Source organism: Canis aureus, chromosome 16, assembly GCF_053574225.1.
Source record: "Canis aureus isolate CA01 chromosome 16, VMU_Caureus_v.1.0, whole genome shotgun sequence".
In the NCBI taxonomy this organism is placed as follows: domain Eukaryota; kingdom Metazoa; phylum Chordata; class Mammalia; order Carnivora; family Canidae; genus Canis; species Canis aureus.
The window spans coordinates 44,221,596-44,249,188 of NC_135626.1; the positions used below are offsets into that span (position 1 = coordinate 44,221,596).

General features: G+C 38.7%; 1 long non-coding RNA gene across 7 annotated transcripts in view; it reads right to left on the minus strand.

Annotated features, from left to right (window-relative positions):
• Nucleotides 1-26,965, minus strand: part of LOC144286757 (uncharacterized) — a 123,329-nt gene extending 96,364 nt beyond the window's left edge. For all 7 annotated transcript variants that reach the window (XR_013354709.1, XR_013354710.1, XR_013354708.1 and 4 more), the window contains exons 1-3: nt 26,728-26,965; nt 26,125-26,289; nt 25,432-25,579 (exon numbers count right to left, since the gene is read on the minus strand). This is a non-coding gene — a long non-coding RNA (uncharacterized LOC144286757). The remainder of the gene's footprint in view (nt 1-25,431; nt 25,580-26,124; nt 26,290-26,727) is intronic.
• Between the last annotated feature and the right edge of the window lie 628 nt (nt 26,966-27,593).

A 27,593-nucleotide genomic window follows, 5' to 3' on the forward strand; every position in this document is an offset into this window, starting at 1 on the left:
ATTCCTCCAGGCAAATATTTTACTTATCTAGGAAAGTATCTTTCCTGTCAATATAATAGATTTCTTACCTGAGCAAGCAGTTCATTTATAAAACATCAATTTACTTTTCTAGGCTCATTTTAAGACTTTCTCTGTCCACCGTCCTAAACTATTATGGCATGGATTGTTCTAATCTCAACCTGTTCCCAACCTTGAAAGATCTAATGTTAACCACTTGGGTCCAAGTCCCAAAGTCTCAAATACCTTGCTCTGACATAAATCTAATAAACCTAGTGTCCTTAATCAAAGGTTTTAGAGTGATCTTTTCAGGAGTTGATAGCAGACAGAGGAAAGATGTGTTTAGCATCTTAGAGATACCTAGCTGACTTAGCTCCACTATTGAGAAGACTATCCTTGTTGTCCATTGATCTCACTTTTGTTATAATTAAATAACCATACATGTGTATTCCCTTTTTATGCTTACTCTTCTGTTCTATTTCTCTACTTTATGTCAATCATCAATACTATGGCATTATAATGAATCTTAATATCTGGGATTCTGCATCTCTCAGCTTGGTTGTTCTTTGAGGCCTTCTTGGCTAATTTTAGCCCTTTGTATTTCCAACAAAGTTCTGGAATCAGCTTGCTGGTTTCCAGAAAGCACCTCCAGGGATTCAATTTGATCTACTGATAACTTTGGGATGAATTGTAATCTATAAACTATTGGATCTTCTAAATACATGTGTATTTATTTAAATCTTTAGTTCTCTCACTAGTGCTTTACAGTTTTCTGTGTAGATATTTTGTACATCTATCATTAGATTTATTCCTCAGCATTCTATATGATTGATTAAATTATAAATGTTATTTTCATTCTATTTTCTATTTATTGTATCCACAGATCTTCCTAAATGGCTTATTAATGCAAATTCTTTATCTGCAGATTCTTATGGATTGTCTACTTATGCAATCATGTCATTTAAAAATAAAGATCATTTTTTCTCTTTCCAAACTGTATGTGTGTGTTTTTTTAAAAAAGATTTTATTAATTCATGAGAGACAGACAGAGAGAGAGAGAGACAGGGACATAGGCAGAGGGAGAAGCAGGCTCCCTGCAGGGAGCCTGATGTGGGGCTCCATCCCAGGACCCCAGGAGATCATGTCCTGAGCCAAAGGGAGATGCTCAACCACTGAGCCCCTGTGTATGTGATTGAATAAGTTTTGCAAGCAAAGCATCATTTTCCTTTAGTGCAATATATCTGATCAATGTGTTTTGGCTGTTTTTTTGTGGATTTGATGATTGACAAGAAGAAAGATTTAACTCCTTTGAATTCCCATAATTAATAGTCCTTGGAACATTGGAAGCAGAAGACCTGAATTCAAGTCTATTAAAAAAATGATGTTCAAAGGGTAAAATTATGAATTTCATATGAATCCACAATAAGCATATGTAAATTTTTGTCTTATTTAACTAATTAATTAATAAGGAAACCTATAAGATGTTAAAATCAGTTCAAAAGAAAAGTCACAACACAGATACAAAGGCAATCAGAAATGCTGAAATAAATTTGCTAATATGATGCAAAATGGGTCAATATCCATCAGGAATAAAATGTAATATTTGAGGAGCACCTGGGTGAATCAGTCAGTTTAGCCTCAGACACTTAATTTCAGCTCAGGCCATGATCTCAGGGCTGTGGGATCAAGCCCCATGTGGGGATCAACACTCAGCATGGAGTCTGCTTGTCCCTCTCCCTCCATTCCTCCCCTTCCTCATGTTCTTCTCTATCTCTCTAAAATAAATAAATAAATAAATAAATAAATAAATAAATAAATAAATAAATAAAATCTTAAAAAAAAAAAGTGAAACCTGAGTCATCTTTTCACAGTTTGGAAATCAATTGCAAATCCACCAGACAAAACTCATTTGCATCTCAGCAGATAAGAAGCATTGGTGTTCTCCTCTGTCTTCTACAACTTAGAGAATTATAAAATGGCTGTCAATAAGAGGCTCAGATTTCCATACTAAATATCTAACATTTCATTAAAAGGACATCCAATAATCAAATATTCATTTTAATATCTGTTGTGTTTGTTCTTGACAATCTATAGAATGTGTGATTTGGGCACCTGAATTAACATCCCTAACAATCAGCTTTTCCATCCGTAAACTAAGAATACTAATTTTTATCTTAAGAGTATTGGGAGGATTCAATGAGGTAATTGTTATGAATACATTTGAAAATGATAAGGACCTATAAATGTAGTTTTATTTAAATTTACCATAATATTATCCTTACAGTAAATACTTATTTTAAGAGGTACCAATTCAAATTCATTCCCAGTCTTCATTATGCTGCCACACATTTCTCATTAGCGCTTTCTCAATTCCACCATAATTCTCCATTTTCAGGGGTTGGGCTTGACTTTTGCTATTCAAACTCTCTCCAAGATTCTAGGATAAATGCTTGCAATTTGAAATTCATATTCTCTTTGTCCACACATGAACACCTTTGAATAATAAACTAAGGACACTGCTTAAGGACTAAGGCATAAGTAATAGGATTAATGCATATTAAGAAGTGAGTGTGACCCAGTATTGTGCTAGGTTTCCTATGCACTGTATTTAATATAATTCAACACTTTTAACAGTCCTTCAAGCTATCACCCTCAAGGAGAAACTAAAGACCAGAAAGTTTAAGTAGTTGCTCTGAAATAGTACATAGTGGATTTGGGTTATAAATTCAGGTGATACAATTTCAAAGTCCATTTCATTTTTCTATATTTTGCATAAGAAAAGTAAAGGTAAGCGAGCTGAAAAACAATGACTCTCTCTAAATTAAACCAAACCAAGTTAACTTCTGATTTCCATGTCCTTAGAATGAAGACACATGCTTACTGGCATTCCTATTCCTATACGTAGAGTATAACCTTAACTTGGTAAAACCTTAACTCAGGACTATAAAGATGCAACTTCATTATCTTCTACCTTTTTATGGTTTCTGATGAGAAATCTACTTTCTTATGTTTCTTTGTTTCATTTTTCTCTCTAGCAGAGGGAGGACCTGCAGAGTCTTTCTTTCTTTGCTTTCTTATGGCCAGGAAATCCAGCTGATTCTCAATAAATATATTTCTGATGTAATTGCTAAGCTCAAGAAATATGATTCTAATACTCATTTGCTAACATATTGAGTGCCAATGTATTACGTTGCTTTACATAGATTTTTCTTTTCTAATATATATCAGTCAGTATATTATCAAGTATGTTATTTGAACTCAGGTCAACATTTTACAAGAATATTTCTTTTGTAACTTTTATTATATTTCTGCTACTTTGGCTTATAAATGTTTATATTGATACTATAATGAATACTAAAATGGTTTTATAGAGATCTAAATATACAAGTATATATAGATGTAGGTGTAAATATAGATGAATATATGTAGCTATGTAGGATATCTATCCACTGATATATATATATATATATATACACACAATATATACATATACAATATATATTTCCATATCCATTTCCATTTCCATATATACATTTTCCATATCCATATATCCATACATGGAAATCAAGACAATAGTTTTACCTTTTTAAAATTTAACTAGTTTTTTCGAGAAAGAGCACAAGCAGGGGAGGGGCAGAGGAAGAGGGAGACAGAGAGAGAAAGAATGTTAAGCAGGCTCCACCCACAGCTTGGAATCTGACATGGGGTTGGATCTCATGACCCTGAGATGATCTGAGCTGAAACCAACTGAGCCACCCAGACACCACAATAATTTTACTTTTATTGCTATTTTGCTGAAGGGGGAAAAAAGTAAATATAAAGTGACTTTCTCAAGTCGACTAAATTGCTTTAAAAATGAAGAATAGAAGGCAGCTGGTTGACTGTCATTGTTTCTAGCATTTAATTTTTCTGGAACTTCATAGTGACTGTGAGAGGGTCACAGAATGTGATTCTAAAGGAAACCTCACACATTGTGCAAATTCCCTCATGGTGAGTGTGCCCGTGGGCACAGAAGCTACCCAATCTGAATTTTATGCATTTGCAAAATGACTGGATATACCTCAAAGGGTGTAAATCTTAGCAAATTATCTCTTTCTCTTTCTGTCTCTGTCTCTGTCTCTCTCTCTCTTTCACACACACACACACACACACACACACACACACACAGTCAAATAATGGATGAGGCAGCAGTCTACCAGAAGGGTGTGCTGGCATATATAAGCTAGGTGTGGGACAATGGTTCTCAATCATGGCTACAAGAATGACTTGGATTTGTTAAAGAACTAGTCTATTTCCAGAAATTTTAATTCAGTTGTTCTGTTCCTGCCACCAATTTTTTAAAGCTCCCAAGTGATTCTAATGTATAGCTAGGACTAATACACACTTGCTATAGGGCTTTTAATAAAATCAGAAGGGAAGAGTCATTTCAAATGAGACACAGGATGATATCCCTCAATGAACTCTCAGTTTCCCCAGGGAACTGCACCAGGTTCCAAAAGAGAAGGCAGCCGTAATGAACTAAATGGACTGAGGAAACAGGCGGGTCATTGAGGATGTTCTAAGAGAATGAAAAGATGAGGTGATATCACCTTGTGTCCTAGAAACAGAGTAGTACACAAATAAGGTGTCCTTTTGCCAAATTTCATTGTGGTGAATCAATGTTGGTGTCCAAAGATTCCAACTGGAGTTGCATGCACGTTAATACTGGGGATTGCTTGTTGATGGTCAAGAGCAAGATGGGCTAACTAATTTTCAGGGGCTAGTGTACAATAAAATGACCCCCCCCCCATTAAAAAATTACTAAGCATTCAAGACATCAACAACAGGCTGTTAAATCAAGCACAGGGCTTATCAAAGTGCAGCAACTGGAACTCACCAGGCTAACTCTGAACAGTATGACAGAGGAGTTGCTTTGAAACATCTTGGAAGATGTTCATATTTCCAGTGCATAATCGAAAGTAGTTGCAAGACAAGGGAGATACTGAGGGCATTTGAAATTCCAGTGACCTTGATGTTGTGAACTTTGTTAAAGAAAATGGTTTGCATATTTTTAGCAGATTTAACTTGTTAAAAATGTCTGTCTTGATTTCATAGAGTAAAATCCATTATTTTTGAGGGGCACCTGGCTGGCTCAGTCCATGGATTATATGACTCTCAGTCTCAGAGTTGTGAGTTCCAGCCCCATGTTGGGCATAAAGCTTACTTTTAAAAAACCAAAACCTTTTTAAAAAAGGGGGAAAAAGGAAAAAAAATATTTATGGTGTATAGGTCAGCTTTTACCGTTAAACATAGTGTTGACTTTAATTTGGGAAAGATATTTTTTCTGGGTAAAGAATTCTGGATTGATAGGTTTCTTTGTTTTTGCCTCTCAGGACTATAAGATGTCACTTCATTATCTTCTACCTTATATGGTTTCTGATGAGAAATCTACTTTCTTATGTTTCTTTGTAAGGTCTCATTTTTCTCTGAATGTCTTCAAGATTTTCCCTTAGTGCAAATATGACATGGCTAGGAGTATACAGTGTGTGTGTGTGTGTGTGTGTGTGTGTGTGTAAATTTAATCTGCTTGTTCTCTGACATGCATGGAGCCACATTTTGCTGCCTGTCATATATTCTGGAAAATTCTGAAAGAAGAAGCCATTACTTTTTTACCTATTTCTCTTTTTTTTTTTTTGCTTTTTAATAAAAGATTTGTTTATTTATTTGAGATAAAGCATGAGTGGGAAGGGCAGAGGGAGAGGGAGAGAGAATCTCAAGCAGACTCAATGCTGAGCATGGAGCCCGACAAGAGGCTCAATCTCGCAACCTGGAAATCATGACCTGAGCTGAAACCAAGAAGCAGACACTTAACCAACTGTGCCACCTAGGTGACTTTTCTTCATCTTTGTCTTATCCCCATGTCTCTGCCTTCTCCTTCTGGGATTTTAATTATTTGTGTATTTCATCATTTAATATTGTTACATGGTTCTTCCATATTCCATTCTGCTTTATTTATTTATCTAATTTTATCTATCTGTTCTCTTTGTGTTTCAACTTGGGAAGATTTGACAGACCAATCTGCACATTCACTAATTCTTTCCTTGACTTTGTAGAGTCTACTGGCAAACCCCTCTGGTTGAATAGTGCCCCTTCCCCCATATTCATGTCCTTTTTAAGAACCTAAGAATGTGACCTTATTTGGAAATAGTGTTGTCACAGATGTAATTAGTTAAGACACACAGGAAGAATACTATGTGACAACAGAGGAAGAGATTGGAATTATGGTTCCACAAGCCAAAAAATACCAAAGATTGCCAGCAACCACCAGAAACTAGGAGACAGACACAGAACTCCCTGTGAATACCCAAGAAGGAACTAACTCTTCTGACACCTTTTTAACATCTAGCCTCCAAAACTGGGAGACACTAAATTTCTGATGTTTTAAGTCAGGTTGTGATATTTTGTTATGATAGTTCTAGGAAAATAATACACTATCTGAGCCCTTCTTTAGCTTTGTTACTATTTTATCCTTCTAGTATTTCCATTTGATTCTTTTTACAGTTTCCACCTCTCTGTGGAAATCATCTACCCAAACCTACGTTTTTCCTCCTTTCATTACTTTTCATAGTTGTATTAAATTGCATTGATTAGTTTCAACATCTGTGTCATATCTGAATCTGGTTCTGTTCACTGTGTTGTGTCTTGGCAGTGTGCTATGTGGACTTCATTTGTTTGGTTTGTTTTTTTAGTTTGTCTTGTAATTTTTTCTTGAAAGCCACCCATTTTCGGTAGGACACCAAAGACTGAGGTAAGTAGATTTTTATGTTTGGAAAGGAGCTGCTGTTTCCTTCTGTTGAGTATTTAGGGTGGGGTTTGAGTCAGTCTAGGGCAAGAGCTGAGCTGGGTTTGGGGTTTGTTGTTGCTACATTGTTGCTTCAGTGCACCACAAGTCAGCTTTTGCTAATAGTACCTTGTGTTTAGGGTAGTTGGCCAGAGGGTTTTTTTCTCTCCTCCATTTCTTTTCAGCTCTCAGCTCTCTCTTTGCACCATGTCCCAGAAAGGGTCTTTCTCCTTGTTTTCGTCCCTCACCTTGCAATATTTCACTGTACTGTACTTGTTATTCAGTGCTTATTAACTTGCATGGGGTGGGAGTAGAATTCTTATTGTTTTGGACAAGCCTTGGGTTTAGGCATATACCATAGTGCATGTCCGTAGGTCTTGGAGATCTGGCCTTTCTGTGTGCCTGTTTCACCATCAGTTTTTCTTGCCAATGTATATGTCCATGCTTCTCTCAGGCTTAGAGGATTTCCTTTTGTTCCCTTCCCACAGCTGCAATGAAGTTGAGACCTAAGGTCTAGAGCACTCCTGGCCCACCATGCCTCCCACACAGTCAGGCTCTTATTGCAAAGATGAAATGGGGGCCTTTGTGCTCTTCTCACAGTGACTCTTGCTCTCCTTCCTCAAGACCTGCACAGTTAGGGGTATTTTCTCAGGATCCTCTGTCCCTGTCTCTTTGCCTTGTCTTATAAACAATCATATTGGATTAAGGGACCAACTTACTTCAGCATGGTCTCATCTTAACTAATTACATCTGTGACAACATTATTTCCAAATAGGGTCACATTCTGAGGTTCTGGAAAGGACATTAATTTGGGGGAAAGGAGCACTGTTCAACCAATCTTTATTGCAAGCATCCACTGAAATCCATAGAGAAGAGCCTGCCAGTGGGTGTAAACTGTTCCTATATTGGCAGGCTCCAGCATCTCCACGCTCTCTCCAGCCCACACTGGCCTCAATGCATGAAGAATTCTAGCTGAAGTTACCTGTGTTTGCCCCAGGTAAACAAATGTATGGATCTCTTTTCTCTCTGCAAGTGCCTATCTCTCCTTAGATGTGGGGCTAGTTCATTGCTGGGTAACCTCAGTTCTCTTATGAGTTTGAGAAAAATCATGAAATCAGTTTGTCTAGCACTTTTTGTTGTTGTTTTAGGGTAGGGAGCTATGCTTTTCCTACTTTATTCCCAACTAGTAACCAGAAGTCAGAGATGTTTTAGCTACTGTTTTTTTTTTTTTTTTAAGATTTTATTTATTTATTCATGATAGACATAGAGAGATAGAGAGAGAGAGGCAGAGACATAGGCAGAGGGAGAAGCAGGCTCCATACTGGAGCCCGACGTGGGACTCGATCCTGGGACTCCAGGATGACGCCCTGGGCCGAAGGCAGACGCTAAACCACTGAGCCACCCAGGGATCCCCTTAGCTACTGTTATTATGACCTTGTTTATGACCAGTTTTGCAAGTCCTGAATTAATATGGGTGTTATAACTTTGCCCTGAGACCATGTAGTATGTAGTATGTAGTATGCCATGTAGTATGTAGATATCACTTATTTTAATAGGACCAAAATTATTAACCAAATTCAACAAAAATGTATCTGGCACTCAATATACTAGGTGCATAAGATACTAAGCATATGAAATAAATCAAAGATCCTTGTCTTTGGTGAGCTTATATTTCAGTCATAGTAGAGTGAAGACATCACTGTACCCTAAAACAGGGTATAATATACTATTTTTAATCTCTTAAAATTCCATTAAAACCACGTTGTAAAAATACATGCATTTAGCTAAAAATTTAACACTGCCTATTATTAGACTAGAAACCTTCTATAGCTATAACAAGAGTTTAGAACTCATACTTGAAAACTATTTCTAAAATATGTTTGCAGCTGTTTTCTCCAAGTGTACATGGAATGACTTCTGTTAGTGAGATAATTCGCATTTACTATTCCTTATTTATACTCCTTATCACCTCTTCAGAAAAAAAAGGCAATTATTTGAGTCTAAGTAAAATGCTATGATGTCAATATTGTCCATGCATGGGCAGCCCCAGTGGTGCAGCGGTACAGCGCCGCCTGCAGCCCGGGGTGTGATCCTGGAGACCCAGGATGGAGTCCCACATCGGGCTTCCTGCATGGAGCCTGCTTCTCCTTCTGCCTGTGTCTCTGCCTCTCTCTTCGCTCTCTCTGAATGAATAAATAAATAAATCTTAAATCTTATTGTCCATGCACCTATTAGACACTTATTTATTGTGCCTAACCAAGTGCCAAAGGCTATACTAATCACAGAGCATAGAACAGCAAATCTCCAAGTAGGAAACAATCTTGAAGTTATGGTAATCGCCTGTAAATACAATCCTGCTTTTTTGAATATGGGCATTTATTAGATTTTTATAACATGTGGCTTAATTGTGCAACCTTTGCTTGATTATTTATGGCCAATGAATCAGAAAACAATATTTCATAAAATTTTATCTGGAAAATATGATAATCTTACCAGTCCATCCAGCCACCTACTCTGTTCTTCAGTAGAGATTCCCATTATATCTGTGCCCAGTAATTGTATAGCTTACTCTTGGCCACCATCAATATTGAGAAGTGCATTTCCTTCCAAATCACCACTACCTAATCTTTGAAGATGTCAATGGAACGTGGGATAATTAGGGTTCCACATAAATAAAGTCCTTAAGTCATTAGGTTTAAAAAAGAAAACCCACACATATGCCCAAATAACTACCACTTCTCTCCTGTTAACACATAAATCTCATTCCATATTTGAACTTTCGGTTGGGTTTTATACTCTTTTACTAAAGTGTCTGATGCATAGTTAGGCTATTTTATGAGAATCTCAGCTATTATCTTTTCTACCCTCCTTCTCCTATATTTCTATTTTAGCAATTGAACCAACATTCTCTGAGCCGGAAATCAGAGAGACATTGTCGAGTCAGCCTTGTCCCTCAACACCCACATTCAGTGACTCACAGTCTTGGTTATTCCACCTCCTAAATATTTGACTAATTTTCATCTCCTCTTCTGTTCTTTTAGCCCAAGTTTGAGTTAGATGACTACCACCTAAATGACCTCTTTGAACTTGATCTTCTCAATCTCATAATTGTCTTCCATGCTCCTTGGAGGCCACATTATGACCTTGATCATAAGCCTACCCTATTACTCATGAATCCATACTCATAAACATGACTTCCCAATGGCTTTCTAGGTATTCCCCTACCTATATTTCACTTATGTTGCTGCTACTTTCTGTCTTAAATTTAAGTTCCAAAGACCAAACAAATTTCAGTTCTTCCCTTCCCTCAACACACACAGACACACAGATACACAGACACATACACACACACTGATCTACAAAGTTTTGCCTTCTTTTATCATGTCATTTTTAATGACAGCATTTTTCCTACTTATTCACTATTATTCACCCTCTTCCCAGATTTGGTACCATTTCTTAAAGGAAGCCCTTGTGGACTCTTAAGCTAAGTAGCCCCTTCTCAGAGTTACATAGCATGCCTATCTGACACTTATGCCTCTGTCTCTCATTCTAGGTTGAGCATACTTCTCAAGAATAGGGGTTCCTAATTTAACCTTATATTCTCATAGCTTATCATGGTATTTACAGTAGAAACACAGCATTTTTTTGTGAACACATAAATTTTGAATGAAATAACATTCGCACCTGTGTGACTATTTCTGTTACAGCTGTTCTGTTTACCAGAGCCAGTTCCACACAACCTGGTCTCTTAAGAACCCCTGCCACCCCTACAGTGACATATTTACAGCTTGGTAAAGGGGTCTTTGCCTATATCCCATTCTAGGATCTTCCTTCTTCATTCTTCGGTGTCCGGAATCTAGAAGTTTCTCAATCTCTGTGCTTTGTTTATGACAGATTCCAACCTGCCCTCAGTTAATAGGTCACTCCAGAGCCATGCCCCATGATTAGATGCCCCTTTATTCTCAACATCTACCCTGGTACTAAGTTCCCCAATATTTGCTAAGCCTTCACCTCTTTTGCTCTCCCATCACCAACATCATCCATCAAAACTCTGTACCCATTTATCTGCTACCCCAGTAACTTTCCTGCTCACCAGCTCCTCATTGCACATGACTTGGTTCTCTGCTCCTCTGAGACTGCCACTTGGCTGGCACCGCACTACAACACAAAGAGCCAATCCTGGCCATAATGCCTATTCAGGCACTCTTAGCAGCCAGTGTGAATAACCACATCTTCTGATTCTGTCATCAATGAAACTCTCCTTAATGTAAACTTTGTGATAACTTTCAAGAGCCTCTGCCTTTTCTAAGCTTCCACAGAAAATCCTTAGCATTGCCAAATAAATCTGCTTCAGCCATATTACAGTTAGCATTATCTACATAACCTAGGCTAAATCAGTATGGGTAGGCAATTTGAATCACGTTGGTTTCACATCCAGATTTGCTGTGGGATTATGGGCAGCTTCTTTTTTTTTTTTTTTTTTTTTCAATTTGCTTACATTCTACCTTTCCAAGTTTCAGTGGTGTAAAACTGTGGTCACTTTTACTGACTAGTTTCTGTGGGTGGTAATTAGGCTTCCTGTGGAAGTAATTTCTCCAGCTTTCAGACTTGGAGATGAATTTCCAATATTAATTATTCCTCCTGACATTCTTGTTATGGTATGATTCTCTAAAATTGTTAACAAATAGCTCATGTGTTAGCCAAATAATGCCTTTTAGAACTGACCTATTTATCCCACAAGATATATCTTTAAAAACACACTGAAAATGTATTTCTTATTTCCAAAATACCTGCAAAGAAATAGCTCTCATGTTTAAATTTCACATGAGGAAGATACTTTCTTTATTGGTATGTGATTATTCCCTCCTGATGCCACACAATCTGGTTTAACAGTCTCTTTGTACTAAACATTCAATATTTCATCTTTTTTTTTTTTTTGAGAAAGAACTATCTAATGTGAATAATGAAAAGATCATGTGCTCTAGTGGCCTTTGCCTGCTCCATCTGTAGCATGTATTCCTTTGTGGAACTACAGACCTAAGTTCTCTGATTACCTTCAGTGCAACAGACTCTGATTAGTGAGGCCAGCATGCCCTACCCATAAGTACCCATAGTTCTAACAAAAAAATTTAATAGCCAACAATTTTACAACAATGCCTGTGACCTTGCCAGAAGCCATGAGATCTCACAGGTGGAAAAGACCTCTGAGATCACCTAACACAACCGCCCATTTCTCAGATCAGGGTATTCAGGAAGATGAAGTGACTTGTTCAATAAATTGGTAGTCGAACAAGAACTTTCTCCAGGTCTCCTGACCTATTTTTATCCCCTGTAATTTATTTTTATGTCCATTCATTTTTTAAACAAATATTCATTCAAGCTCTTCTTCATGATGGACACAAGACAGATGTAATCCATTCCTTTCTGGCAGGTGCATCCTAGTGAATTCTGCTCAACCCACAATGTTAATTTCTCTGCTCAATCACAATGGAAATGCCTAAGTACACACTGAGGTGGATGAAGTCTTAGGACCACCTACAGCACAGACTAGGATCCACTCCCAGAACTGTTGCCTCTTATCGACACACTTGGCCCCACTCCATGAATATTTATCTCTGTAAAGCATAATACTTCCTCTCTAACTCTTGATTCTAACCTTGAATCAAATCTCCCTTTTAGTGTAGTTTTTGACAAGCATGTAAAATTAGTCAACATTCCTTGAACTCTCACATCTGAGTAAGAACTTATTCAAGAGAAGAACTACCTAAACCCAAGTCAAACAATCACGAAAAAACAGATAAGAATATTTTCTGCAAAGATGAAGATTTAGCTCCATTTATATAGCAGCTCTCAGTGAGAGCAATTTGAATGGAGACATTTTGGGTTGACACAACTGGGAAGGGATACTACTGGCATCTGATAGGGAGAGACCAGGGGCTCTGCCAACTATCTTATAATGCACAGCACAGTCCCCATCCTCACCACAAAAACTCAGCAGCCCAAGGTGTCAGTCATGTCCAGGTTGAGACACTAGAGCTCCAGGGCTCTATATAAAAGTAACCTATACCCATGAAGCACTGTTATCCCTTCAGATCCGCTCAGAATAAATTGGTGGTATAACTGCTTTAAATAGAAAAAAATTCAAACTCTTTAGGGGATCCCAAACCACCTTGATAGTCCAAAATTCCATCCTTAATGAGGAAGTATAGTATGCTATTCCACTCACATATATGCTCATATGAAATAAAGAATTCTGGGATGCCTGGGTGACGGTCCATTAAGCATCCGACTCTTGATTTCAGCTCAGGTCATGATCTCAGGGTTGTGAGATAGAGCCCCACGTGGGATTCCACAATGAGTATGCAGCCTGCTGAAGATTCTCTCTCTCCCTCTCCTTCTGCAACCCCCCCAACTTGTGCACTCACTGTCTCTCTAAAATAAACACACACACACACACACACACACAAATAAATAAAAATAAAGAACCCCATCCATTAATGTGGGCTGCAGGGAGTATCATTAATGTTCTTGGTAATCTTGAATAATATATGAAGCTACAATTCATATTAGTTCCATTTTCTGTTACGCTTAATGGTAAATAACTTATAGGTTAAAATGTCTATCAAAATACAACAAAAATGCTTTCCTCACAAACCTGGAAAAGAAACTAGTAATGACAAAATTGTGAACTCCCTCTGAAAAAATACAGTCATCTTCTTTTTAAATAGAATATTATTCACCCAAATTCTGAAAGAAATCAATCCAAGAAGATGTTACAGACTAAAGGCATTTGCTCTATGTATCATCAGCTGTTTTTTTTCTTTGTTCTTTCTTTCTTTCTTTTTTTTTTTTAACCACGCAAACCTTTTATTCCCTTCTTGACAACAACATACACAGCATCAGTGATGTCATGGTCATGGAATTAAATTAATTCTTTTTAACCCAATTGCTAAGATAGTAAGTACTTGACACATACACAGCTCACACGGTTAAAAGCCTGATAAGCACAAACATGAATAACCATTCCTTATTAAATTCCCAGTGGGTTTTGCTTCACGATGTTCAAAACTAAGACCCAAAACTTTGAGAAGTAGTTATTAACTTTGTCCAGATTAGTGGTTTTTTTAAAAGAAAAGCTTGAACAGATTGACTAATGTGTCCCAGGTCATCTTGCCCCATGTCCCGTCCCACTTCCTCGACAGCTTCAACCCCCCAGAACGTCTCCTGCAGGCAGTCTCACCCACTGCCATCAGCCTTTCACAGATTCAGTCCCAGTCTGTTCACTTTCCTCAATTCCTCACATCGCTTTATATATCCCACACCCTCTCAAGTCTGCAGGCTAATAGCAAAACAGAAGAACAGCAAAAGAAGTTCACCAGGGCCAGGTCCCGAATTAAATTTGGTCATATTAACTCACCTAACACGGCTTAATTTTATGTCTACCTTCTTCATCAGAATGGATGACACCATCCGTTTAGGCACAGCTAGCTGGACCAGTCCCACTCAGCCAGTGACCTAGAATTGCCTTTGATCAGAAGCAAACGTGGTTTGTGGAACTGACTGGTTTTGGATGCCAAAAAAACAAATACAATGATTTTTTTGGAGCTAGACAAACACTGGGAACGCTTACTAGCAACCGCAAAGCTAGTGTATTTGATCTTCCATGCTTGACGTCAAGACAAGGTTTTAAAATATCCTAGTATTTGGCTTGTTCTCAATTTAGCATTTGAGATGTTTATAGATATTGTAGTTAATAATGTTGACACATATGAGGAAAGGGGGTCACTTACAAGAAGAAAACACGCAGTTTTAAATGACAAGCTAGTGTGAAAAGCAGTAGCCCTCGACCCTGACACACTATAGGAAGCTCTTGGGCTGTAGAGCAGGGAGCGGTGCTTTTTAAAAATGCAGATGCCTGACTCCCATTCCAGACCAACTGAGTCAGAAATCTCTAGGGGACTGATGGGAGGAGCGCGGGGGAGCAAGTTGTTATTGTTTTTAAACTTCCAGGGGTGATTACAACCAGAGAGCAAGTGCTAAAAACTATGGCACAAGGGCAGGTCTGAGACAGAAGGTTTGTGTACAAGTCTCAGTTCTGATGTCACCAACTGTATAGACTAGAAATCCAGAGGTTCCCCAACCTTCAAGTCCCTCACCAATGATGGAGCATACATGGTACTTACCACATAATGGTGTTGCAAGGATTAAAGCAAGGTGTGAAATGCATCTGTCACCTAATAAGGGGCCATTATTATTATTCCTCTAAGATCTGGACCTTCTATTCATACTCTCTTCAAAGGAAAGGGTTTTAGTTCTGCAATGGGTGAACAGACCATTCTCCAGAGCCCGGACCCATGAGCCTGCTTATTTATCTTTGCTTTCTTTCCTTAACTGGGGGAGCAATCAGGAAATCTGCCTTGCTTTCACCTGAGCTGGAGTCAAGCGACTTGCCAGTGAAGCCCAGAGGAGAGAGGAGAGGCCAGCTCTGATTGCACCCAGGGACTTTCTGGGCCAGAGGCTGGAACGGCTGAGTGTTCCCTCGGCATCACATATGAAGATTTTCCCTGGGATCTTGAACAGAACAGGCTTCCACTAACCACAGGATCAAAAGTGGATAATGACTGCATCAAAACATCTACTTCAAAGTAACTGCTGACGAATATCTAAGAAGGATGCTAAGCACTTTACCCTCATTACTTAATTTATTCCTCGCAGTGGCCATCCATTATAGGCATGATCTCAACCTGACCAACAAAGAAACTGAAATTAAATAGCATGTCAAAGGTCTCCCATCTAGAAAGTGGCATTTACTGCATGCAAAGCCATGTTGAGTTGATTCAAAACTCCATTCTCTTAGCCAATCCATCTTACGAAATTAAAAGAAGACACAACACAGGATGAAAGTGCCCACCCAAGACAACCTCTTACCTCCTAGATTTGCTACCTCATGGGTGAGCTAACATATAGCTCTAGAGGGGTACCAATTCTCAAGTTTACACAAAACAATCTTTTAAGATGCTGATTAATACACAGATTTCCAGGTCTTATTTTCCAATGATTCAAAAACTGTGGGTCTGAGATGGGGGCTCTGAATCTGCATTTTTAGTATCCATTACACGTTTCTCTACTATACAGCTTTTCTATTTTATTTCCTTTGAGAAATATGCCTATGCTTTTATTTTATTGGCTTAAACATATTGTCCTAAAATAGGCGGCCTTGAGCCAAAACCTGCCAGCCACCTGTTTGGCAAATAAAGTTTTATTAGAACACTGCTACCCCTATGTGTTTATGCATCATCTATGTCTGCTTTCATGACAGCCGAGTAGTTGCAACAGATGCTGTATGGCCAACCAAAGAAAATATTTACTATCTGGCCCTCTACAGAAAAGGTTTGCCAACACCTGTCCTCAAATGACTCCACTGCTAGATTTTGGCCAAAATATGGACCCTTGATTAATTTGGAAATACTTTTCTATATCTGACATCATCTGAGTTGCTCAGCTTCTGCGACTCAATAAGTGAATGAAAAATGTATTTTACTTGTTAAAAAAATCCATATCATTCATTATGTCTTGGAATATGCTATAAGTGTGTAAATAAACGGCATTATCTCCTTTTCCTCCTTCTAATGAGCCACAAAGTCAGAAGCAAAAGAATCAGAATTTTCTCTAACAGATGACCAAGAAAAGCAGGTGTTCCCCATCAAATTTGTAAGACAAATAAAGAAAAATCTGAAGAATCCATTAAGAATACTCTTAACTTATTTACTTGAAAAAAAAAGTTAGTAAAGGCACAGACCTTTTCTGTTGCCATATACTTAAAAAAATATCAAGATTGAGGGAAGAGCCAGTTGACATTGATGGAGGTAACTCCTTCCAATTGCTGACTATTAGGAAAGTTAACCCACCTCTTTCTTCCCAACCCATCATTATGTAAAGGAAATAGTTGCCACATTAGGTCAAGCTCCTTTGGACCAGAGAGGGAAAAAGGGACAAATCACCAAGCCAGAGAAAAGAAAATGAGATGAGTAAGATATAGTCAAGTGAACAGAAGGCTATATCTTGGAAGGCCAGAGGGAAGAAATGGTCAAGAAGATATAGATCATTATGAACTCACAGATTATGGAAGAGGGCCTTATATGGTATAGACATGCAAGGGATTCTCAATGCTTGTTGAATGAGTGCACTTAGAACAACAAAGTTGGTGGGTGGGGGTGGTGTTCCAAAGAAAAAAGCAATGTTAGGAGTTCGAAGAAGGAAAATAAAAACATTATTTTTACACATAATCATCCGGTATCATATGAATGATCTCTAAGTATTTTCCCACTAGGGAAAATAAAAGCCCAAATTCCTCACTTGGAGCTTGGTTTCCTGGAGGAGCTAAAGGCTTGACCAGGTCTAGACTACATTTTATGCTCATTTGTTTGCCAGGTCCTCTGGCATAAGTGGCTGGGTTTCAGGGTCTGCAGTCCCTCTCTCCATGTTGGCTTGATGCACTGCAGATTTCTCCGTCTGGTTCAACAGGAAGTATGTACTGTTTGTGGGATGCTACTTAGCTATTTTTAAGAGCTGAGCTACATACAGGTATTTATGACTCTAGATCCGATTAAGGGGAAACAAAATTTTTGCCAATGCAAGTGCAGTGAGCATTTTCACAGCCAACCATATGGCCTCAGGATGGAAATGGTCAGGGTGAACAAGTGGAACAAGGCTCTTTCCTCAGCCCTGCAAAAGCCATCATTTCCTTTTTCCAGGCCGTAGTGTCAGATTCTAAGAAATGGTCATTTGCTAGCAGGACGACAGTGTTGTGTGCTTACCTGGATTGCAGGAATGGCAGGGATTCTTAACTTCTATTTTGCATACCAAGGGACTCATGGAGATTCTATTTTTTGTTTATGTAAGCTAATGATAAATCTTACACCTTTCGTATTAGTCAGGATTCTCCAGAAAAACAGAATATTCCATATGTACGATTGTATGTAGAATATAATCTCCTATGTGTATATAAGATTGTGCTTTATACATACCAATACTTATTTATACACACGCTGTAAGTCCCCTAAGCCCAACTAATGATATATATATCTTTATATATATGTGTGTGTGTGTATATATATATATATATATATATATTCTATGTGTATGTATGTATATATAAAGAGATTAACCAAAAGAAGTTATAAGGAATTGGTTCACACAATTATGGAAGCTGGCCAAGTCCAAAATCTGCAGAGCTGCTATCCCAGTTCACCCAGTATAGACCCAGGAAGAACAAATGTACGGGTTCTAAGTTCAGCAAGCAGGAAGAGCTAGTGTTTGAAGGTCTTCAGGCAGAGAATTCTCTCTCACTTAGAGAAAAATCAGCCTTTTGTTCTATTTAGACTTTCAACTGATTGGGTGAGGCTCACCCACATACAAAGGGCAATCTGCTTTATTCATAGTCCACCCATCCAAAAAGAAAAAAAAAAAAAAAAACTCCTCACAGAAATACCAGGAATAATGTTTGAATAAATATCTGGCCACCTTGTGGCCCTGTCAAATTGACACAAAAAATTAACCATCACAGACCAAATAAATATTCTGGGCTCAGTGTAGTGTTATTTAATGCAAGTTGGTTGACCTTGGCTAAAACTCTGATTTGCAGCCAGTCCATATGTATGAAGCCACTCAAACTATTTTTTAAAAATCTGAATTTAGGCTCAGCGGTTTATCACCACTTTGAACCCAGGGCCTGATCCTGAAGACCCAGGATCGAGTCCCACATCGGGCTCCCTGCATGGAGACTGCTTCTCCCTCTGTCTGTGTCTCTGCCTCTCTCTCTCTCTCTCTCTCTCTCTGTGTCATGAATAAATAAATAAAATCTTTTAAAAAATATGAATTTAGAAAATACTTGAAAGCAAGTTAGCCTGTTTATCTTCCATTAAGCAGTGCAGCATATATAAATAGAACATATGGATTTTTTTTTCATCTTCTTTGTCTTTTTTCTCCTTAATCTTAGGTAAAACTAAATTCGAATAACTCAATGTTATCCATACATTCTTTGGGTCCTTTTACCTGTATAATCTTATTCATTCTCTTCTCATGGCTTAGATCATCTCTGGATGGATTATTCATTTATTCACTCACTCAGACTCCTGCCTCAAATACTCACTTCTCCATTAAGCTATAGTCAAACTCCCTCATTCAAAAAAATCTCTGACTCCTTTAAAAGGCCACATATTGTATGTCTATCTTTTGGATTCTGTTTGTCTTTTCCTTTCTTCTTTTGTGATGTAGGGTCAATGTTCAAACTCATCGGTTAGCTCCTTGAGAACTGAGAGAGCCTATGATGATCTCTTCTAAGGTAGAGCCTAGTACCATGAACCTATGTACCAATATTCAATGAATATTGAATGAAATGAATAAATGTGTGAGCAAAAATATGAATTGAAATAATGTGTTTCTTACTAGGCAGTTATTTTAGTAACATATCACAGAACTCCTTGCCTCTCTCCATCATCTGACTTGCATATGCCTCTTGAATCCTGGCAAGTCTGGGAAGGCATGCAGTCTGTTAATGGCTGTAAATGTATAATCTTACCCTTGCTGCTTCAAGCCTCTATGTCACCATCACAGAGATTGGTTTTAGTATTTCCATATTTCTACATAAGAGATAGCAGATTTCACATTTGGTAAAATAAAGTCATAAAATTCAGCTCAGTCTCTTTGATTAAGTTATTTTGACTTTCAAGATGTTTAGGCACATCTTCTGGAACTAGTTGTGTTCACCCTGAAGCAATGCAAATTATGAAATTATAAGGGCATACTTACTTTTTCTTTTAAGGTTTTTGGATGCATGTTAAGCTTTAATTACCTGACAATATGCAATTTTAAGTTTTCTATTACTGACTTTGAAAGCAATGCAAAGGTGTAAGATATCTTAATTCTTATGGAAAATCAAGCCACCCATTAAATTATGAGGACTTTCCTCATTAAATTTTGTTGAATATGCAGATTCTAACTTCACCAGGCAGCTGAGATTATTCCTATAATGAAATGATGGAAATCATGTTATTCTCTAGCTCACTTAGATTTTGTAAACTACCAAGCTAAATGAGACAATGTCAGAGAATACATCCATCTAGGCAGACACACATATTGGCTGTAACAGCAACTCCTGTGGAATAAATTTTCCAAGAATATCATAAGTTCTAGGTAGAAAATGATATTTTCATATCATGCACTGAAACAGCTCAAGGAAGTAAGAAAAACATCAACTTGACTCAGCAATCCTACACATTCATATTTAAAACACTGAGGATATTAATGCAAATTCATCATTGGACCTAAATGTAAAACATAAAACTATATAACTTCTCGAAGAAAACATGAGACAAAATCTTCGAGATCTTTGGTGATTGCCATATTGTGATTTATAATAAGAAATATATGTATTTAGTCCGTGTCCCCATTTCTGGCACAGAGCTCCTAAAATCCCTGGAATTTCCCAAGTGACAAGAGCATTAGGAGCAGCTTTTGTTCTAATATTTGGGCTTTGACACTTCCAAACCCAAACCCATATAATTTCTTGGATGATAAGAGTGTCTTCTATTCTTTGTGTGTGTGTGTGTGTGTGTGTGTGTGTGTGTGTGTCTTCTATTCTAATGAGGTGACTCTGGATGGCTCAGGATGGGGACCAACTGACAGAAAGATCAAGCCATGATTAGAAGCTTAGAATTTTCAGCTCTATCTCCCGGTGTCTTGAGAAAGTGGAAGAGCTGAAAATTGAGTTAATGATAGATCCTGCCCACGGGTGACACTTCCATAAAAATCCCAACAGTATGGGACTTGGGCAGCTTCTAGGATTGTGAGCATACCCACATACGGGGAAAGTTATGCACCCCCAACTCCAGGGGGAGAAAATCTCCTGTGCTCAGAACCCTCCCAAACCTCACCCAACCTATCTCTTCATCTCACTATTCACCTGTATCCTTTCTCATGTCACTTAATAAATAGGGAAACATTTAAGTAAATGTTTCACCGAGTTCTGTGAGTCACTCTAGCAAATCAGTTGAATCCAAAGGTGGAGGAGGTCATCCAAACCTTTGATTTGTAGCCAAGTCAGACAGAAGTTGTGAACAATCTGAGGACCTGCTACGTGTGATTGATGTCTGACGTCGAGCTTAGTCTAGCGAAACTGAGCCCTTAACCCATGGACTCTGACACAACCTCCAGGTAGACAGTATCAGAATGGAGTTAAATTATAAGACACCCAGATGGTGCCCCAGAGAATTGTTTGGTGGAGAGAAAACTCCCCCACATCTGGTGTCAGAAGTGAAATGTTCTGGGGGCCCCTGGGTAGTTCAGTGGTTGAACTACCTTTGGCTCAGGTCATGATCCCAGGGTCCTGGGATCCATCCCACAGAGCCCACTTCTCCTTCTGCCTATATCTCTGCCTCTCTCTCTCCATGTGTCTCTCATGAATAAATCAATAAAAATCTTTAAAAAAAAAAAGAAACAAAATGTTCTGTAGGAGTCATAGAAGATACAGGGGGAAATACTGGGTTTTTCTAACATGCAAAGATTTCTTAGATACAACGCCAAAAGCATGATACATAAAGGAAAAAGAATGGGTAACTTGGATTTTATTAAAATATTTTAAAGTCTGCTTTTTTGAAAAACATTATTAAGGAAAAAAAGAAAAACAGAAACAAGAACGAGGCACAGCCTGGTAGAAAATCTATACAAAACATGCAGGGTAGTGATGACAAAATGATGATATTTCCTCACCAGAAACAACGCTAAGCTAAGCAGAAAAGATAAGGAAACAGCAATTTTAAAGTGCCAAAGGAAAAACAAAAGAAGAAAAACAAAACAAAACTGGGTCTTCCTGGAATTCTGTATCCAGCAAAGAAACCTTCCAAAAGGGAGGCAAAATGAAGACATCTCACATAAAGGAAACCCAAGCAAAGTTGTCAGGGGCGGGGGGCGGGGGGGTGGTTGACCTGTACTACGAATGACACTATAGTTTCCTCAGGGTCAAGGGAGAGGATGTTTGTGGAAAACCAAGCACTGGGGATAGTAAATGTGTACATAATTATTTAGAAAATTGTTTTATCCTTTCTCAATTTCTTTAAAAGATCATTGTTATAAAGTAAAAAGAGCAGCTATGCAACTGGAATTTATAGCCCAGCAAAGTAAATTAAGAAAGATCATTAGGGAAGTAAGTAAATTACCTGAAATGGTGACAACGGTAGTGCAAGGGACAAGAAAGAGGCTAATGGCAATAGATGGTGAAGTGGTAATAACTCACAAGAGGTCAAGATTAATTAGCTACACATAGGGTAGTCTTGATGCCAAACACAGAAGAGAGGAGAGGGGAGGGGAGGAGAGGGAAGAGGAGGAGGGAAAGAAGGAGGAGAGGAAGGAAGGAAGGAGGGGAAGTGGGGAGGAAGGAAGGGAGGAGGGGAAGAAGGAAGGGAGGAGGGGTGGAAAGAAGGGAGGAGGGGTGGAAGGAAGGGAGGAGGGGTGGAAGGCAGGGAGAAAGGAGGGGAGGACGGAAAAGAAAGAGGCAGGCAGGGGAGGGGAGATGAGAAAAGGTAAAGGTACCATCAAATTTTAAAGCAAAGGAAGTGCAGGCAACAACCCAATAAAGGAGATAAAATGTAAGATCAGAAATACATGACTAATCCAAATATAGGACATGAGCTCACTCATTTCTAACTATTCCTAGAGTTAGAAACATTTCATGTAACTGACATTTATATGCAACTCATCAAAAATACTGGTGATTTGTTAGACACGAAGTTCTTTAAAATCCTGAGTTTTCTGAGGTGCAAAAGATAATGTGTTAGTATCTCTTTATGAAACTCACCTTCTGAAGGAAGCAAGCCGAATTCTGACTTTATATCCTATCTTAGGAAATAGAAGTGACTATGTAGACAAGCAACTCCTTCAAAAGCCCTGTTAGCAATATATGTCAGTGAAACATAGCTCATCAAGGTTTCACCCTCCTCCTATTTAATATCTGGGAGGGGGGCAGTGGAGGGAGAGAAAGGTTTTGATTATTTCTCCTTAAGTCGCTCTTTGGGAGGGCACCAGCATTTATTCCCAGAAAAATGGATAAAATATACCCAGCTCTCAGTATTTTTTTTCTAAATAAATTGAATTGTGGCTTATTTGATTTACAAAAAAAATTAAAGGCAAAAAGGAAAAAAAAAGACAAATACACGGTAGCTACAAAACTACTTTTTAAAGGATTGGAGGGAAATGGCCCCAGAATAACCCTGCACATTTGTTTGATGATGCATTCCTGAAGAAAAAAGTTTTAAAAAATAAATAATTGTATATGTATTTGGTTAGTGCAAAAGCTGATTGTCTTTTCAGACACCCTTCTTGATGTGGTTGGAAATTGGAACAAGTTTGGAAAGCAATTTGACATTTTATAGCTCAGATATTTCCTCTTTTGCTTTCTCCTTTCAGAAATGGAACACTTTGTGATAGGGCAGTCAGAGGCATGAAATTCAACCGGGATGAAGTATAAGCTACAGGTAGCCTGTCCCCTTCCACATGCTAGCCCTTCCTGTCTTGTGCATTTCCCTCCTTTGCCATTCTACTCAATTTCCTTTGAAAGCCATAGTAGGGTACTTCTTTTTTTTTTTTTTTAAGATTTTATTTATTTATTCATGAGAGACCCAGAGAGAGAGGCAGAGACACAGACAGAAGGAGAAGCAGGCTCCATGCAGGGAGCCCGACGTGGGACTTGACCCCGGGGACCCCAGGATCACGCCCTGGGCCGAGGGCAGATGCTCGACCACTGAGCCACCCAGACGTCCCTAGTGTAGGGTACTTCTGACAAAATGTTTGACATTATTTCTGAATGTACCAGTGAGAAATATGTTTTGTATATTCCCTACTGTACTTTGATTTTTGGTTTAACCTGGAAAATTACATTGGGTTGGGTGGTTTCTCTGTTTTGTTTTGGTACAAAATTACTCTTTCCAAACAGAGCAGGAGGAGATGAAAGAAAAGGATATTCTATTAACGTAGTATTACTACGTGAAATGATCATCGGAAGAAATGTCTACAGGGCTTGTGGGCAAGTGGAAATTGCACCCCACACTGCTGAGGACTGTGCATGCCAGAAAGCTTAACTTACTTACTGTCCCATTCAAGCACAGCAAACAAGAACCCATGGAAAATGTTCAACTTCCATGAGGGGAAAGTGAATTTTAGTGATTGAATGGGCCAGGGACTTGTCCAGTTTTTGTTACTGCAACCAAAATGTACTGCAGATGTGCCTCTTTCTGTTGTGAGCAAGGCCCTTCTTTCTAGTATTTGAGCAGATTTAACTGAGCCGTGAAGCTCTTTCAAGGATTTCTCTTTGTCAAGCCTCACAGTAGCTTCATTCAGTGAGAGTAAGAGTGGAGAGGTAGCACTCCCTAATCACCACCCCGTGAGTCTGCTCCTCCAGGGACCCTCCAAAGCCACCTGCTCCCATCCTCTCACATCTCTCCATAACTTGTTTTTTCTTGTTGTTGTTTTTTTTACAGAAGAAAATAATGGAATTCGGTTCTCTTTCATCAGAAAATGAAAGAGAACGTATCAGTTATTCAGAATTGCATCATTGAGTGGACTCTTCCTCACACTGCACTTTTAGATTATTTGGATAACACTGGGATGGAGGAGAGGGAAATGGAGAGGTGAAAATCAAGAGGCACATGGGACACCTGGGTGGCTCAGTGGTTGAGCATCTGCCTTTGGCTCAGGTCGTGATCCTGGGGTCCTGGGATCGAGTCCCACATCAGGATCCTCACAGGGAGCCTGCTTCCCCCTCTGCCTATGTCTCAGCCTCTCTCCCTGCATCTCTCAATAATAAATAAATAAATAAATAAATAAATAAATAAATAAATAAATCAAGGGGCACAGAATGTCAGTTATGTAAGATGCATGAGTTCTAGAGCTCTCCTGTATAAGAGTGTGCCTAGAGTTAACAATACTGTATCCTACACGTACAATTTTTGGCAAGTGGGTAGATCTCACGTTAACTGGTCTTACCACAATAAAATAAGATAAAAAGGACTTGGATAACATTAAAATAATAATATAGTCACAGGGGCACCTGGGTGGCTCACTGGTTGAGCATCTGCCTTTGGCTCAGGTCGTGATCCTGGGAGTCCTGGGATGGAGTGCCTGTGTCTCTGCCTCTCTGAGAGACATCTCATGAATAAATAAATAAAAACAAAATCTTTAAAAATAATAATACTATAATCACAATAGCCACTTTTGCTTCCTACTTTATTCCAGAAATTGGACCAGCTCTACATATATATTTGCTCCATTTCTCCAGTGCTCCCCCTAAGCTAAAGAGCATTAAACAGTGCTCAAGAGATTAAGCAACTGACCCAAAAGCATAAAAGAAATAGCAAAGCCTGGCCTGGCCCCTGTGTCGGATTCCAAAGCCTAGGCTGACACTGAAATTTAATGCAGAAACTCAAGTCACCTTGATACATCCTTCCTCTTTTTAGAGACTAACAGCCTGTTTATATTAGAACAAAGTATCAAATGTCAGAAGATAGAATTTCCATTTTATCCATGAAAAATCAAAGGAATTTTTAACTTATGGTATTTCCCACCTTAATTGCATCTGATTCTGATTGCTCCACTTTGTTTAAATACACCTATTCTGCACTGCAATGAAATCTTATTAATTCAGACCCAGCTTATTTGGAATTTGTGATAATTGGATGAGACTGGATGGGCTCACATCAACTTTTCTCTTATCTGCAAAAAAAGAAAAGTGAATACTATTAAAATAATTTCCTGGAGTTTAATCTACCTAAGAAAATGTAGCAATTCTCAAGAACCTCAGCAGCTATGATTTGCATATAAATGATTAGTTTTCAAATATCTTATGAAGAGATCACAGTCCAAAAAACTTGGTAGCACTCAAATATTCTTTCCAGTTGCCCTACATAGATGTAAGAACTTATAAAAATAAAAATTAAAGAGCCCACCTCCAATAACACAAGCTGTCCTTTTCTTCAGTTATTTTCCATCCATGAGAGTTTTACATTTTCTCTTGTTTTGTACACTGTTTTTTAAGTTACGTTTTTCTGATGATCTTTGGGATCAATGTGTTTGAAGTCGTTAAAAGAGCTATACCTTTTATGACTGATTGTGGTTGGTTTCATTTGTTTTAACCTGAACTATGGGCTGGCAGACAAAGATTCTGACCTGGGCTGTGCCTTTGATACTGCTGGAATTCAGGCAAATTACTTTGTCTCTGAACCAATTTCCAGTAAAAGGAGATAAAACATCCAACTTACATGTAACGGCGAAAAAGTAAATGACATAAAGCAGTGGGAACATCTGTGTCGTGCCGAGGACACACACAACCGCAGAAGAAATGCATTTCCTTTTCCACATTCCTTCCTTGCACACATCCGCTTGCTCTAGGCCCCCATGTACAGGTAAAGGGGATTTAAAGTGATCTGTGAGTACAAATGAGCATTTCCATCTGATTCTTCGGTCAGTTGTGCCTCCTTCCTCTCCAAATCCATGCCCACACCAATCCATCCTCCAGGAAAGACTTGAAAACTCAAAGTGACTCAGAGTTTTAGACAAAGAGCAAATCAGAAGCTTTAAGAGTGCCATAGAGTGACTTAAAAAGTAACAGTAAAGGAGTTTAACTTGGGTGGCTCAGTTGGTTAAGCATCCCAGTCTAGGTTTCGGCTCAGGTCATGATCTCAGGCTCATGAGATCAAGCTCCACATCAGGCTCCATGCTTAGCACTGAGTCTGCTTGAAATTCTCTCTCCTTCTCCCCCTCTCACTTGTGTTCTCTCTCTCTCTCTCTCTTTCTCATAAATGGATGAATGAATGAATAAATAAAACCTTTAAAAATATATCAGCAAAACCATTAAGGAGTGCCTGATACAGTGCCTGATACAACTTTACTGTTGTAAAGTTGAGGTTCCAGCTACCACTGCAGATAAGGAAGAGGAAGATGAAAACTAAAGCACTACAGGAAAGGAGTTATTGGCTGCCCGGGCCCCTGGGGCTGCAACAGAAACTATATCTTTCCCTGTGATGCTGGCCTAAGAGTCCAATTACAATGTGAACAGTCAACCAATCAACAGACCCAGAGATCCCTCAGCAACCTTTTCAAACAGAAACTTCCAGAATCTGGCAATGTTCTTAATGCCACGTCATCAGACTGTGTCTCCTAGTGACCAGATTCATGAAAAAGCTTGGGAATGAAAGGACAAACTTGGAATTTTGTGTGTGCTTTGCACTCTGGGAGGCATGGATCATAACATGCCTTGGGATGAGATGAGAAGAGCGTCTTTTCATGCTGATGGGCATGTTTAAGAAATAAGCCTCTAGGGATGCCTAGGTGATTTAGTGGTTGAGCATCTGCCTTTGGCTCAGGGAGAGACCCTGGAGTCCCAGGATGGAGTCCTGCATGGAGCCTGCTTCTCCCTCTGCCCATGTCTCTGCCTTTCTCTCTGTGTCTCTCATGAATAAATAAATAGATAATTTTTTTAAAGATTTTATTTGTTTATTCATGACAGACAGAGAGAGTGAGAGGCAAAGACACAGGCAGAGGGAGAAGCAGCCTCCATGCAGAGAGCCTGATGTGGGACCTGATCCCAGATCTCCAGGATCACACCCTGGGCTTAAGGTGGCACTAAATCGCTGGGCCACCGGGCCTGCCCAATAAACAAAATCTGAGGGAAAGAAGAAAGAGAAAGAAAAAGAAAGAGAGAAAGAAAGAAAGAAAAAAAAAAGAAAGA